We start from the raw sequence: 14788 nt of genomic DNA on the forward strand, positions 1-14788 counted from the left end.
AGAGTTTGGGGTCAGTTATTTTGTCTGACTGGTTCATCTGCCCCTCTGCTAATCACTGTGTTTACTGCAGAGCTTTGTGGTTTCCTTCCTCTGGTCCCCTTGGTTATCTGCGTTGGCACAGAGCCTGGGTTCTGCTTCCCTTCCTCCCTGCACACCTTCGTGTCCCCAGCCACTGGATCCTGCAAAGGCAAGTCTTGATTCTTCACACTTCATTTTTTGTGATTTGCAGCGCCCTTTGCAGGCTGTTGTGCTCAGCCCTCACTGCTTAGCCTCCAGCTTGGCCTGTGGTTTTTGGTTTCCTCCCTTTTTTTTTTTTTTCTTTTTTTTTTTGTTCTTATGGCTGCTCTGAAGTGCTCAAAGAGCTGCTGACAGCCCATGGAAAACTTAGCAAACATTCCACACAGACCACTTGCTAGCCTTTGCCATCCTTTCCTGTGCCACGTTCATTTTTATTGGGGATAGTTGAGAAACCAGGACTTTCAGGCTTTGGCTGATCTGCTTGTGCTGCTTTCAGACAACATGCAGGTCTGGACCTACCTGCTCTTACTGCAGCAGAAGCCAGCTGGAGCACCATCTCTGCTGCATCCAGCCCAGCCTTTTAGTCCTGTGGCTGCTTCCATTGGTTCCTCATCAGGAGCTTGCTCTTCAATCAGCTGTACAAGCCAACTGCTTCCAGCTTTCCCTGGTTCTCTTTCTCACCACAGGTTATCTAGAGAGCTAATCCCTCTCTCTAAGTTCAGCTGCTTCATTTTTCTGGTTCCCACTGGCTATTTGTTCCTTTTGTCCCTTGTTTTGAGAGGTCTGGCAGCAAAGCTTCAGATGTTTCAGTACTCAGGTGGTTGAGGATTCTGCTTGGTAGGTAAGCAATGATTTTGTAGGGAGGTGAGGGGGCATCTAGTATGAGCATGGCTTGGTACTTGCCCAGCTCCTCAACTTGTCAGTGCTGTACCACCTCCAGGTAGTGTTAAACACTTTACTGTAAGCCACAGTTAAAGGCATTTTCAGCTCAGAAAAAGCTGATCTGAAAAGTTGCCCCTGGCCTATCTCAGGCTGCCTTGTGTGACAAGCTGGGAGAGTGGGCTTCTTTCCTAGTTAAGGAATTTCAGAAACTCACTGGCCCATCTTTAATTAGGAAGTTTTGCTAAGTTCCCTTTAGCTGCAGTTGTCACAAGCAGCTCAGTGTGGCCTCAGGCAAGGAGAGCATGTGAGCAACAGAGACCACCTCTTTTCAAGTCCTCCCAAATACCCTGTGAGGCAATTTTCACGAGCTTGCTCAGCATCTGTGTTGAGTAGGGTGAGGTCAGCAATCTCGAAGTTTTGGAAATGTTGTCTCTGATTTCTTGGAACCACGCCAGCTGCAGCTGCATGTGGATGCTTGTTCTGGCCACACAGCTGTGAATCCCTTAGGTACCTTGCTTTACAGTGCAGAGATGTCCCTTTATGCCACTTCCATGCTAACACAAGAACAGCCTGAAGCACAAGAAGCCAGTGTAAATGTGCACTGGCAATGATTTCAGAAGTCATTTTCAAAATGAGGAGTACTTGGCTTTGAAAGCCCGTGGGTCCTTTAGATACCAAACTCAGAACCAGGTGGCTGCCTCTGCATTTCTTTCTGCCTCACAGTATCTTTGTCATGCACTGGAACTCTGCTCTTCAGATCTTTACTGCAGTGGTAGAGCCTCCTTTACTCCATCATTAATAACCACGTTGGATTTTATTTTGAAAATGTTTTCTGTATGTGCTCCCATCTCTCAGATTTTATTCCAAAACAGTTCTAAGGATTGCAACCCCTGCAGGAGTCCCTACAAATCTTATGACTGGATCTCATGACAACATCCTCTTCAATGTTGTTGATTAATCTTTGTTCTCTTGAAGGTTAGGAAGTTTGCACAAATAAGAAAGCCCTCTCTATTACTCAATAACCAGCCCAACTTACATCCTGACACTTCAGTGGAAAATCTGACTGCTGTGGGCCAGAAGAATCTAACCGTGTTACCAAAGGCATTATGCAAGACTAAATGAAGTTTCATTTTCTTCAGACTATTCAGCTCTCTGCATAATTCACATAGTATTTTAATCATCTTTTGAAGAGTCCTTACTTTCTGAAAGGTCAGAAGTAGCCTAAAAATAGTTACTATCATCTGATGGCTGCTTTGCTGCATATGAGACTTGATTCCCAGCAGACAAGATTTTCACATCATAAACCCAGAGTTATCCTGCCAGTAATTAGCATCCTTGTGGATGGGCTGATACCGAGATGCAAAGCTTCACTGTGAGCTCTTTGCTTTCAGAAAGTGCTATTTATATGGAAAGCTCTTTGGGGCAGGGACTGTCTTGTGTTATGAATGCTTCATACAACTGAATCTTGAACTGGTTGACGCCTGAAGGCACAAATCTAATTCCAAGAATAGTATGATTGAATGGATGTGGAGACTAAGCAACTTTCTCAGTTCTAGACATGACGTCAGAACAAGATTGAGGTGGGAGAACTTGTACTGTGCAGGGTATCTGCTCTTTGGATGGGAACAGGACTTCATTCTCTGGGCTTATCAATGAGTCTCTGTTAGTGAGTATTCCCAGTTCTCCTCAGCTCTTATCTCTCTGAGTACAGAAATTGCTCTTAAAATCTTGAAACAGTCTATTTCCTTTTTTTAAAATACCAGCAAGAGAAACCTTTTCCTTGCTTTGATTGTGCAGTGGATGCTGTGGTTGCTGCTGGTTGTTGGTAGTAAGGATACATGCAATAACAACTGCCAAGCTTTAAGGTCACTGTAAGCTTAGGATTAAGACATGAGAAGACCCTAAGTGAGCCAGATCTGTTCACAGGAAATGAAGAACTTTTTTTTATACTTGTTTTGACTAAGATAATAAAATCCAATCTTATATAACTCTTTGTTCCTTGATCAAGACATGTAGGAGAAATGAAGATAGACCTGGCAGGCAACCTTGTAAACATTAATCTTAAGAGTTGAATACCCAGATGTGAACTGGATCCAGAAAAGTGATAAGCATCTTCCTGCTTTAAAACTGCAGTTGGTTATTTCTATTGGCCAAGATCTTACTGTTCACCCATTGCTAAGCAGAGTAGAGCATTAGTAATGAGGAGCTAAGGTAGCCACAAACTAGAAAGGTCTCTTGGGCTGCCACTACCATCCTCCTCAGTCTTCTGCACAAATGAACCTCAAGATCTTATTCTTTGAAGATCTTTGCTAATGTCCTCACAGGACAGTTGTAATCATGTGTCTGATATTTATTACCTATCCTCATTCTTCTAAAGCTGCTATTTCCTCCTTCCCTTCATCTTCCTTTGCACTCAGCTTCAAACATGGTAGGGGAAAATCAGGAAACCCACCTAACATGTTTTTAATCTTCGCCAGATGGGAAAATTAATGCCCTGGCTCCAGCAGTTGACCTGTTTGGTTCAGAAACCTGGTCTGACAGTTATGCTGCAAACACCCAGTGGGAAAGGCACCTTTCAGCAGGGCAAGCAGGCCTGGAGCCCTCTGCTCCCCTCTGCTCCACCAGCACAGCTGTACTGGGACACACCACAGGTCTGCCTGGACCAGCATCTTGTTTCTGATGGAGGAAAACAGCTTTTATATATATATATATGTAAAAGAGTTCCTGGAGTCAGGCAGAATTTTCCCATCTGCCCACGATTTCTATACATATAAATATATATTTTAAAAATATAAAAATACATATAAAAATGCAGTCAGTTTCCTAGCTCTTGTGTCTCCTTTGTACCTTCTGAGCAGAAGGAGGAAAGTGAGATGATCTTGTCTCCCAGTCCAACCAAATCCTAAATGAGGACAAACAACCAGAATGAGTTTTTAGCCATAGATGAGTTGTTTATGCAGTTTGGGTTGCTGCTGTGGGGAGCTGCCAGCACTGGTGGTGACACAGCTCTAACAGAGACATCACCAGCCAGCAGGAGTAGCTATAGGGAGGTAATTTGACCATGTAGGGACAGATAGTTGCTACTGAGCTTGTGTCCCTGGTACAATGTGTACATCCTTGAAATAGAAACAAATAAGCTTGTGTCTGCATTTGGAAAAATAACGTGTGTGTGTGTATGGCAGGAAGTTTGGCCTGGCTCCATCTCCTGCTCACCTACACATACAGCTTCTTGTACCTGTTCAGTGTCCCTTATCACTGTCACAGGCTTTATCAGAACCACAGTGTGAACATTTTCTGTACTCTGACTCTGTAAAATGGGTCATGTTTCAAAATGCATTAGTACCTGTGGGTTAATGAGCCTCCTCATTCCTTTCCAGCCACGTTCTGCTGTGAAACTCATGCTTTTTAGCACTTTTGAAAAATATCTGCCTACACCTGTCTCTTGGCTCCCCTCCTTTCTCAGGCAGATCACAATACTTCAACAGAGCTGAAATAGCAGAACATTGGGCAAAAAATTGGGTTTAATGCTGTGTTTGCTTCCATGTTTGGTTGTGACCTCTTCTAGTCTGGATGAGACCGCAGTGAGAATGGAGTTTAATAATAAAGTGAAATTACAGAAAGATAGAGAAAGATGCCACTGTAGGTCATTTTTGTGCTATGCTTTCATCTGGGCAGGACTGAATATAACTCTGATTCCTATTCCTGACAGCCTGTTTGACATTTCTGTCTCCTGCAGCAGTTAGACTCTGGTCTGTAGTCACACGTTTGTGCAGTGGCTGCTGCTCAGTTTAAAAGGAAAGGAAAGAATAGATAGGAGTCCTTGATATGCATCTAAGCAATAGCTTCCTCTCGAAGGCAAGCCTCCCTGGCATAGGTCACTAGTCCACGCTCAGTGCTGGGTATTGTTCCTGAGCAGCATTTAAAATTTACACAGCTTTTCACATGCCCTGAGCCAGCCAGTTTTCAATTACATTCGTGCCTGCACCTTCTCTTTGATATGCAGTGGTTAACCCTTGTGACAGAGTCTCACAGTGCTACCTGTGCCAGTGCTGGTGGGCACTGTCAGGGACAGATCTGCCAACACTCTTCCCAGGGCAGGAAGTCAGCCACGTGCTCAGTTCTTTACTTTTTTCTTGCTGTTATTGTTTTAATAGCCACTAGTGAGGCACAAAAATATTTTTTTCTCGATTTGTCATGGTTTAAAGTACAGGGAGATTTTTTTTTCTCCCCTCTGCTCTACTGCCATGTATGAATGGTGCTTGGATATGTCCCTTTTCTCCTGGAACCATCCAACTGAAGGGAGCTATCAGCACCTCTCTGGGCACTGGTGCCAGCTGGTGGTATATGGGCATATTTGTCTTCATTTGATGCCACTTTCACCCTGCCCATCCGGTGGTTTTTGCTTGTTTCCTTGTGAAAAAGAGCCATTCCATAGTCTTTGAAGTTCTGCTGTTGCTATTGTTTGGCAGTATAAAGAGTTAGAAGGGTCTGCAGAAGAGGTTGTCAGATGAGTTAAGCTAATGATCCACTAGTAATGATCCCTAGCAATCTTGACTTGATTTGGCAGTGGAAGAAATTTAAGAGTGAACTGCTTATTAAAATGACCTTTACTGCATGTGTCTGTGCTCAGTAATTGATACAGATTAGCCAGGAGTTAGTGTAGCATTTTATAATGGATTAATACTGGAAAGCTGAATTATTTTTTTTCTTAGGGGCAGCTCAGAACAAGTCTTTGGTTGCTGCAGGCTTCTGTGTTCTCTCTCCTCTGCAACATCCCCTTGGTCCCACTCCTTAAGGGATCAGCACATGCAGAATCTCCTCTGAAGGAGACATGCACTGTGCAATTGTAATGGTACCTTTTAGCAGGAAATGCCCTCCAAACAGAGGCACAAACCCAACCCAACTGTTTTAAGGGCAAAACAGCTGTGCTGTTCAGAGTCAATGGGCATCTTAATTTCATTCAATTCCATACTGCACGTGTCAGCACACCAGGAGAGGCACACACACGGTGTCCAAGGAGCAGCAGCAGCTCTCTGTGTGAGGCTACTCCATTTGTGAGTGTTGTGTTCCTTAGGAGTGCGTGCATGTACCAGCAGAGGGCACGCAGACTTCATTAAATGGGGACACGTGCTAATTAATAAATCTCAGCAGCAGGTAGGCATCTACCTGCATCCGTGTCATTCCCAGACAAAGTGCTCATTCAGCTGTGCAGAAACTGCCCGTTCCAACAGACTTGCGTTATCTGAAGCAGGCAGGAAGTGAGGGGGCATAAAGCATATGTTTGGAATTACATAATCCGTAGTCAAACTGTGATCATGTTTCATGTTCATGCTTAGTCAGACTGTGGCAGTGATTAGGGTTGACTAAACAGTTACTGTAGCTCCCGTTTTTTCCATTGTGTGGCATCTGCTAGCTCTGTTCATCGTTAAAGTCTCAATCCAGGCGGGTGACACGGAGTGTGGATCAGCCCATAATGAACTAGAGAAAAGCAGGGAGAGAGAGTCAGCAGTTTTTGTAATATATCAGCACAGGATTATTGGGAAACATGAACTTAAAAGGAAGGCTATCTGCATTTTAGAAACTGAATCAAAGCTAAACCGTACAGTAGACTCCTCTGTTCTATCCTGCCTATGCACTTGCAGTACATTCATAATCTTCATAAAGGAGAAAATGAATTGGTGAAATAGGCTGTTTTATGATAATATCCCATATGTTATCAGATTCATGCAGGCAGAATCACACTAATGAAGAGAAATTGCAGTTTATGTAGGGCTTGCAGGCCTCGCTGAGGCAGATTAACAGTGGCGAGGGTAAGAGGCAGCACAGTGCCTTGGCAGGCTGCCCGAGAGCTAATCAATGCAGATGGAGTCAAAGGGACTGGGAGGCTGATTCCCAACAGTTTCATCTCGGAGCAGGGATGACTGTATCCATCAGTGCTCCTTGATAAGACAGCCTTTAAGCTTGTGGTAAGAATGAACCCATTTGGGGAGGCAGAGGCTGAGCAATACTAAAAGCGATGACTCCACATGCGGTGCAGGGGAGAGGTGGGTGTTTAATTTTAGCTGCTGACCTGATTTCATGCTGAATGACAAGTATCTATAGGAATCCTCAAGGGCCAATCAGTTGCTATGCTAGTGAAGCTTTTGGAGAAATGCATTTAATTTTATTCAAGTGATGCCTTTAAGGAAGCAATTATAATTTTAGCTCTCAGAAGTTCTGACTCCTTCAGGTTGATTTCAGCTAGTGCTAGTGCTTCTTTCATGCTTCATGTTGCTGAAACTGAAGTCTAACTCACTTGTTTATTTAACATGGCACAGGCTAATGTTCTGAAATACCCCAGTTTTCCTCTGGTGTTCAATATTTTACACCAATATGAGATCAAACTTGGTGCAGAATCAAAACAATTGGCATCCTTTTGCCATTTGCATGCACATCCTGAAGTGAGGCTTAGAAAATAAAGAAACAACAGGGCCTTGACATCAGGGAACTCCTTTGCAGAGTGTTCTTCATGCCTTTGTGCTGGAGCAAAGTGTACTTGTGGTGACCCAGGAGAGGGCTTTCATTTCTCAAGAGGAAGACTGGCTAAGATCTCAGTCCACATGGCCTCAGGTTCCTTGTCATAGAAGACACTCATGAAAAAAATATGAGAGTTGGGCCCACACATGGGGCAGATGCTTCACTTTTCCCTGGTGATAGAATCCTGGCCACTAGGAACATTAGTCACTTGGAGTCCTCCCCTTGGGGGAGTGTGTTTCTGATCAAAAATGAAGGCTGCATTCAGCCACAAGCTTAGACTCCAATTGTTCAGTATTATTGAATGTTTAAATATTAAGTAGTAGGGCTTTTAATACTGTTAATTACGGGATAGGAGCTCAGTCATTGTGTCCATACTCTGTTCTGCTGCTGTTACTGGCTTATGTAGGTAGGGTGGGGATCCAGGTTTGGTTCATGCCCATCTTTCCATAGTCTGGTTGATTGGTTTGAAAGTTCCTGTTTGAAGATCATTTTGCATGATTCCCTTCCCAGTTTTGACTTCAGTGAAAAATGGCTGGACTCAAATGCCAGGCTTTGTGGATGGGATTTGTTTGTTTTCTGTGGCTAGTTGCTGACTGGAACCTCATCTGCATGTTTGTATTGGCTTTTTATTTTCACTTGTCTCTGAATCTGTCCAGTGATTAGTTTGTTGACAGATGGCTTTTCCCTTGAATAAGATACAGTGACTAGATGTTCTGAATGTCCCAGAAGGGCTCTGGCATTTGTCCTCAGGACAATGAAAAACACCCTGGCATTTTCTGCCTTCTCTGAATTTGCCTTTCATTTGTGTGTTGTATAGATTCCTCTAAGGATATGGAAAGAAAAATGTTAAAATATGGTTATGACAGGCAAAGTGACAGGTCAAAAAAGCCCTTTCCTTGGTATAAGGAAAAGGATTTTCTTGCAGTTTCTGTGTGTTGCAGTTCACAGTTCCTTGCTTCAGCAAATAAATATGGGGTTTACCACTTTTTGAGGTAACACAGCAAAAAGAAGGATAGATTTGATTCCACTTGCTTTGTTCTGTCTGAGTTCCCATCCCTTGCACCCATGCAAAATGGTTTGAGGCTCTGATGTTGCACAAGCAATGCAGGCCATGCAGTGGGAAGACATCAGGGTTTTCACATGGGTATAGTGGGAGCTGTGGGACATTTCCTTGGTGATGTGCAGGGAGAAAAGAACTCAATCCAACTCTGTCTCCAGTCTGAATCTGCAGGGTTGGCATCTAAGGGGGAGCAGGAGCCCTCTCTGTGTTGTCTCTGTGTTGCCCAGTCTTGCAATGGAACTGCTGAAATGCAATCACAGAAACACCCTGAGACCAGGCATCCTGTGTTGCTGGGACTGGTCCCTTTTCCAAAAGGAGAAGGATCTCAAAATTATAATACTTTATATGATCCCTTGATCACAGCTTTCGTGAAACAAAAGCCTTCCAAGAGCATCCTTTCTTCAGCAGTTACGGATGAAAAAGCCTCATCTGAGCAATGCACTTGCTGAACCCCTGTGCTGCTGCAGCTGGCTGCTGGGGACAAACTCACCCTTTTCCCCACGACAGGGATGAGCAGAAATCCACAAACCCACCCTCTGCCTTTTCTTTTTCCCTGCACCAAATTCTTCAGTTTTGTAGCATGTGAGTCAACTTGTAAAAATGACTCACGAGCTCATTCCAGCCTTCTGAATTGGGAGCCCAATTAAAATACTACTTGCAATGCACATATTGAAGAGAACGAAAAGTGTCTGTTCTGAGTGTCAGGCATTAGCACAGCATATCTGAAGGCCTGTCTTGAGCTAGTCTGATACTTGCCAGCAGGAAATCTGGCGTATAATTAAGATTCAACTAACAGAAAAACATATTTTGAAAATCAACTCAGGTTCAATTAAACTATAAATTGTATTAATCATGAATGTATAAAAGTTTATTAATTTCAAAATGTTGATTTATTTATATACATACAATGCCATTCTTGGATAGAATGGTTTATTTATAAGACACTGAAAAGGTGGTTTTCCTACAGGGCTGCAATGGCTGGCAATGAGCTTCTCCTGTTGCTGGTTTGACTTTTGAGTAGGCATTGTCTGTGGTTTAACTCGGTGTTGTGTGGGCAGGTGCCCTTAGAACTGCAGGGGCAATTCTTCTCAGTCTCTGTCTTTGGCCTTCAGGGAACCTTTACATCAGGACCAGCCAATCTTTCTGACATTGCCACCCACGTTCCAAAATCCTCTCTGGAAGCTGATCTCATGCGAGAAATGACAGCAGCAGGACTGAGATCAAGGGCACAGCAGGTTGGGGTGTGACTCAGTGGTGTCAGGCCTGGCTTTCCTGGCTTGTTTTCTTTTTGGTGAGGTGAGGGCTCAGTCAGGCTGCACATTGACATAGTCACAGCATCAGCTTTAGATTCTTAATGATGTCCAAAATGAGGCACCATCCACAGCACCACCACCTCAGCAATCATGCAGAGGTCTCCACTGAGAGCATGGAGGTGAAAATCGTGTCACCCCAGCTCAGCCAGGGTGATGTGCGTGGTGTTCACATGAGGGCCTTTAACTAACTCTTCTTTCTGGCACATAAATCACAGCACTTTTACCTCCAGGATGTTTCTGTGGCAGTACTGTGAACCTTAGGGCAAGAGGGTGAGAACTGCAGCAAAAGGCAAGGAGTCACCTGAGGAAAAGATGTTTCGGAGTGTCATCTTTCCTTCATGTTAGCTCCTCAATCCTCCTTTTCCCAGGCTTCTGTGTGACTGGGGCAGAAGAGTGGTTGTATCCAGGAGCAGCACTTGCCCCAGTTTTCCTCCCTGGTCCCATACCACCACTGTAATAATTTATACCCCATTTCCAGGGCAGCAGGTGTGAAATGGGAAGGTCTGTAAGCCTGGTGGGACCATGCCACCAGCTTATGGATGAGCCAAAACCCCCACATATTACATTACTGACAAAACCAACAACCTTAAATGGGAAGTGTTTAACTAAACAGCTATTTTCTTTTAAGTTGTTTTTGAAAAGAAAACAATCTCTAGTCACACGTTGTGGGAACTCCATCCACAGGAATGTATTTTTCTTCAAGTCTAGTCATTGTAAAGATGAAGAATGATCTTTGTTCTAGCAAAGTTCATGCAAATCACATGTGCACATGTTGCCACTTATCAGTATGTAAATAACATATATGAATAATTGCCAGTAGGTGGTAGTGTGTGTTTTTCAGATAAGTTTGTGACTTGGTACTGCAAGTGTTTCGTGTTTGAGGTGATTTAGAAAGATCCTGTCATCTTTAATGTATGATCTCAAGCCATCATTGCTTTGAATTTAGTCCCTGTTTCCCTGATTTGATAGTTTTGTTTCACAAACATCAGCCCATCTCAGAGAGACATATTTTGATTTTCCTTTTCACGCTCATGGACAAACCTAACTGGAAACATTTTGAAAAGTGCCAATTAGTGTGAGCCCGGAGAATTCAAATGCATGTCTTCATTGGAATGACTGGATTGCTCTCTAGTGTTTCATTTTAGGAGAAAAGCCTTTGATAAATAAATGCATTATTTTAAGGATTTATAAACTTAGAACTGCTCTGTCATAGAAAGTATATTGAGAATTCCTGAAGAGCGCACTGGAAAAGGAGCAATTCAGTTTCTGGACATCAGATTCTCTTCAGTGCCTCATCGTGCTTTGTAAGGAACGGAAAGGAGTGACCACCTGGAAAAGATGAGGGCTTTTGTTGGAACCCATCACTTCCTTGGCTCCTGTGTACTGGGAGATTCCTTGCTGAGAGTAACCAATACCAAATCAGTGCTGTTCCCCCAGTTCATCACACAGGAAGAGATGCCCACGCTCCCTCCTGTGAGGGTGGTTGCTGCTTCTCCTGTGAGTGTGTGCCTGGCCTGACACTCGTCCTTCCCCCAGTGAAGACCAGTCCACTCCTGCAGCCTCTCTGGTCTCTCTTGCTGCCTTTGCAGAGCTCTGGGAAGGGACTGCTTCCTTGTTTGGTGGAAGAAGGGGGTGCCAGTGGTAAAGATTCTTTCTGTGGTGTTGCCTGCCAGGAAGCAAGGCAGAGGTCGGGAAAGGTGCTATAAATATATCTGCAGTAACTCAGAGGCAGTGAGTGTTTTGGTTGATTTGTTTTTCCTGGGGTGTGTGAGACTGCTCTCCTCTGTGCAGGTGTCTGATTCATGTGGGGCTTCCTTTTTCTTTCTTTTCCTACTTGTTTCCTGCCTCTGCAATTGTTGCTTGCACTTGCAGCACTTTTACTCAGCCCGGCAGTCCCACGGAATGCAATTAGGTTATTTGTGCAAATGCTTTTCATCATGAATACGGTCTGCAGAGTCAGACCTTTTGCTTCTTCCTTCTGCTTCTAACCTGTCCCTCCCAAGTTTCCTTTCTCATTGTTTTTCCTTTCACTTATGTCTGCCTGCTGTTAGAGCAGGCTAGCAGAGAAGGAAGTGGGGGAGGGCTGTTTCTGCAGGGGTTTCAGTGCAAATAGCTGCATGGCTTATAATTTCTTGAGCAGATTAGGCTGTTCTTGGCATGCACTCAGGCTGAGGGAGAACTGCTTATTGCCAGGTGAAGTTAATGTGTTTGTGCCACCAGTGTCCACGAGCTGCAGTGAACGTAAGGAATGGATTAGTAATTGGCCCTTCCCAGGAGCAGAATTGATGATCCCAGAGGAGCTGTGCAGACAAAATTTGTGTCTGAGTCAGGTCAAACAGATCCCCACTGAGCTTAGGGAGCTGTGGTTCCCCTGCATGAGGAGGAAGGCTTGGGCATACTGATGGCCAAACCTCCAAATCAGAAAGCTTCCATCTCTGAATGAGTCCTGGTTCCACTTTATTGCAGCTCTTTCTATATTTACTTTTTACATAATTTTTTTTTGTCTCAAAGTAATACTTAGCATCTCCATTAATGAAAGAAAATGCAAAGTGATAGAAATAGGTGTTGGACGTGGTCACACAAGCTTGCAGCCTGCTTCCAGCCCCAGGCAGCCATGTCCAACCACTCTAGGACAGAGGTGAAATGTAGTTAACCTGCCCTGTTTGCCGTTCTGTGTTATCTGTTCTTAACCTTGTTCTTAAGTTGACTGTGTAAAAGGTGGGATAAAAGCTGATTTTGTGAAGAAATAACTTTTATTGACTGGAAGTGAGTGATATCAAGTAAGCCATCCAAAGCTGGAGCCCACCTGGAAAATGCTGAGCTTAATATTTCTGTTCTGCTTTCTGTGGTTTAAATGGCAACTGCTAGAGGCAAACTCAAGTGAGAGGCATGCATACTACCCACACGTGTGTCCTCCCTAATTTATAAATATACCTGTGAGTATACTGATAACAGAAAACAGATTAGTGAGAGTTGGTTTCATGCTTGGAGATTGAGTTTCATGAGCAATGCAGACTGAAGGGAGAAAATCTCAGGGTCGGAAGCTGGTTGTATCCTGGGGAAGGCAAGAAACCACAAACTCGGTAGTAGAGAAGCACTGCAGAAACGAGAACAGAGATGTTAGTTTAGCAATTGAAATCAGACTTGCCAGAGACTTTTAAATTGTGTTTTGTTTTTATGGAAACAAATAGTCCATCCCGGAGCAACAGGGTCTCTGCTGGATGTTTCTGTTTCTTCTTATTGGGTGCACTGGTGGCAGCACCGTGTGTGGTGATAGGTCCCAAAACTCCTTTGAGTTTTCTATTTGGAATTGAGGAGAGGAGTGGGAGGCAGCTTTACCTAAGTGCACACAGTATATAATCTGTGAATGAATACAAAATGAGAGCAAGATGGGACATTGCTCCTGGGGTGAGACCAACACCTCCATGCTTCAGTACTCTAAAGAGATACTCTTTCTCAAACTGCATGCAACATGGGCTCGTGCTTAGAGATGTGCCCTGTCCCAAGTACACAGATTCCCTTGACTGTGGCTGAACTGCCTTTGTCCTGGTCTAGACAGTCCCAGACTGGGGCACAGTGCTGAGGATTTTCATCTGACTCTCAAAGCGCTTTTCCTCTGGATTCAATTTTCCCTCTTGAGATAACATGGTCTGAAAAAAACCCAAAAACAAAGACCTTAAGAATTGTTATTTCCATCTTCCTTTCAATGTTTTCTTTCTGCTAGGAAGCAGGAAAAGCATGAGGATGACACACTTCAGTTCACACTCTCACTCCAGCTGCCAGAGCTGTAGAAGCTGGGGGGCTTTGACAAGGCAGATTTGGTGAGGCTGAGCTGCGACTTGTTCCATTACAGCTTCCCACTGCAGCTGTGGGGAAAATCCTGACTGGGAGCCTGTAACACTGATGGTGATGTGCAAGTCAGAAGGATGTGCACAAACCTCCAGCTCACTGGCTGGAAGAAGAAAAGATTGTTCTAGAAATCCCACCAACTTTCACCCAAGACCCTTGCTCCCTGGTGTAGACAGTGCAAGTTAAAAGTAAAATTGAGGGTTTGGGTTCTTTATCTAAAGTACAAGTTTGACTGGGAGTTACTAAAAGGCAGTAAAAATGGAAGCATATTATGCTTTTTTCAGAGTCCCTTCTCGATGATTGTCGTTTGAGGGATGAGGATGTCGAATTTGCCACGTTGCACAAAGTTATGGCAGCTGTTCCATACTGCTAGATTGGAAATTAAAATGGAGATCTATTCAAATTGTCTGACACTTCCAGCAAGCTTGAAAGCAATGCTTTAAAACATAACAGATCTCTAACTTGGGTCCTGAGGGGTAGTCAGTAACATTAAAAGCAAATGTCTTTTTCCAAATGGCCTTTAACTACTTTGTGTCTTTTCCTTTTTGTTGCTCAATTCTGCTTTTCATGGCAACCATTTGATGAAGTGAACAGAATTTCTGAGAATGTCAAAGACCAAATCCTAAGTGAGAACATTTCAGCAGGTCTAGTCTGTTATGATAATAAATATTTTCAGAAATGTTTAAGCTATGCTAACCTTTAAAAAAGAATGGCTCACATTTCTATTTTCTTTCTTCATAAATGTCTGGTGCCTAAAACTTGTTAACAGTTTCTTCATCTAAAGATAAGACTGGGTTTATCTGTACCTGTAGAAGGCAATGCAATGTCTTAGGTTAGGAATTTCTAGAACCTTTGCCTGTCAACGCACAATCAAATCTAACTTTTGATCCTAGTGCTGGTGCTTTAGGAACACCAATTTTATATAGACTAGAAAAGCTCATAATATAGGAAATTGTTCTTTGAATCACGTTTAAGTCCAGACCTGTGCTTCAGAACTCAAAATGATGCAGTTTGATTTGTTGTCACCGTAAAATGTTGGTTAAAAGCATTAATGTTTTTATCCGGTAATTCTTAATCCGCAGAAAGAATGCACTGTTGACATCCCTGCGTTTTTTTTTTTTTGTTGTCCTGAATATGCCAGTTCATCTCA

Source organism: Coloeus monedula (genome assembly GCF_965178545.1).
Source record: "Coloeus monedula genome assembly, chromosome: 14".
Classification (NCBI taxonomy): Eukaryota; Metazoa; Chordata; class Aves; order Passeriformes; family Corvidae; genus Coloeus; species Coloeus monedula.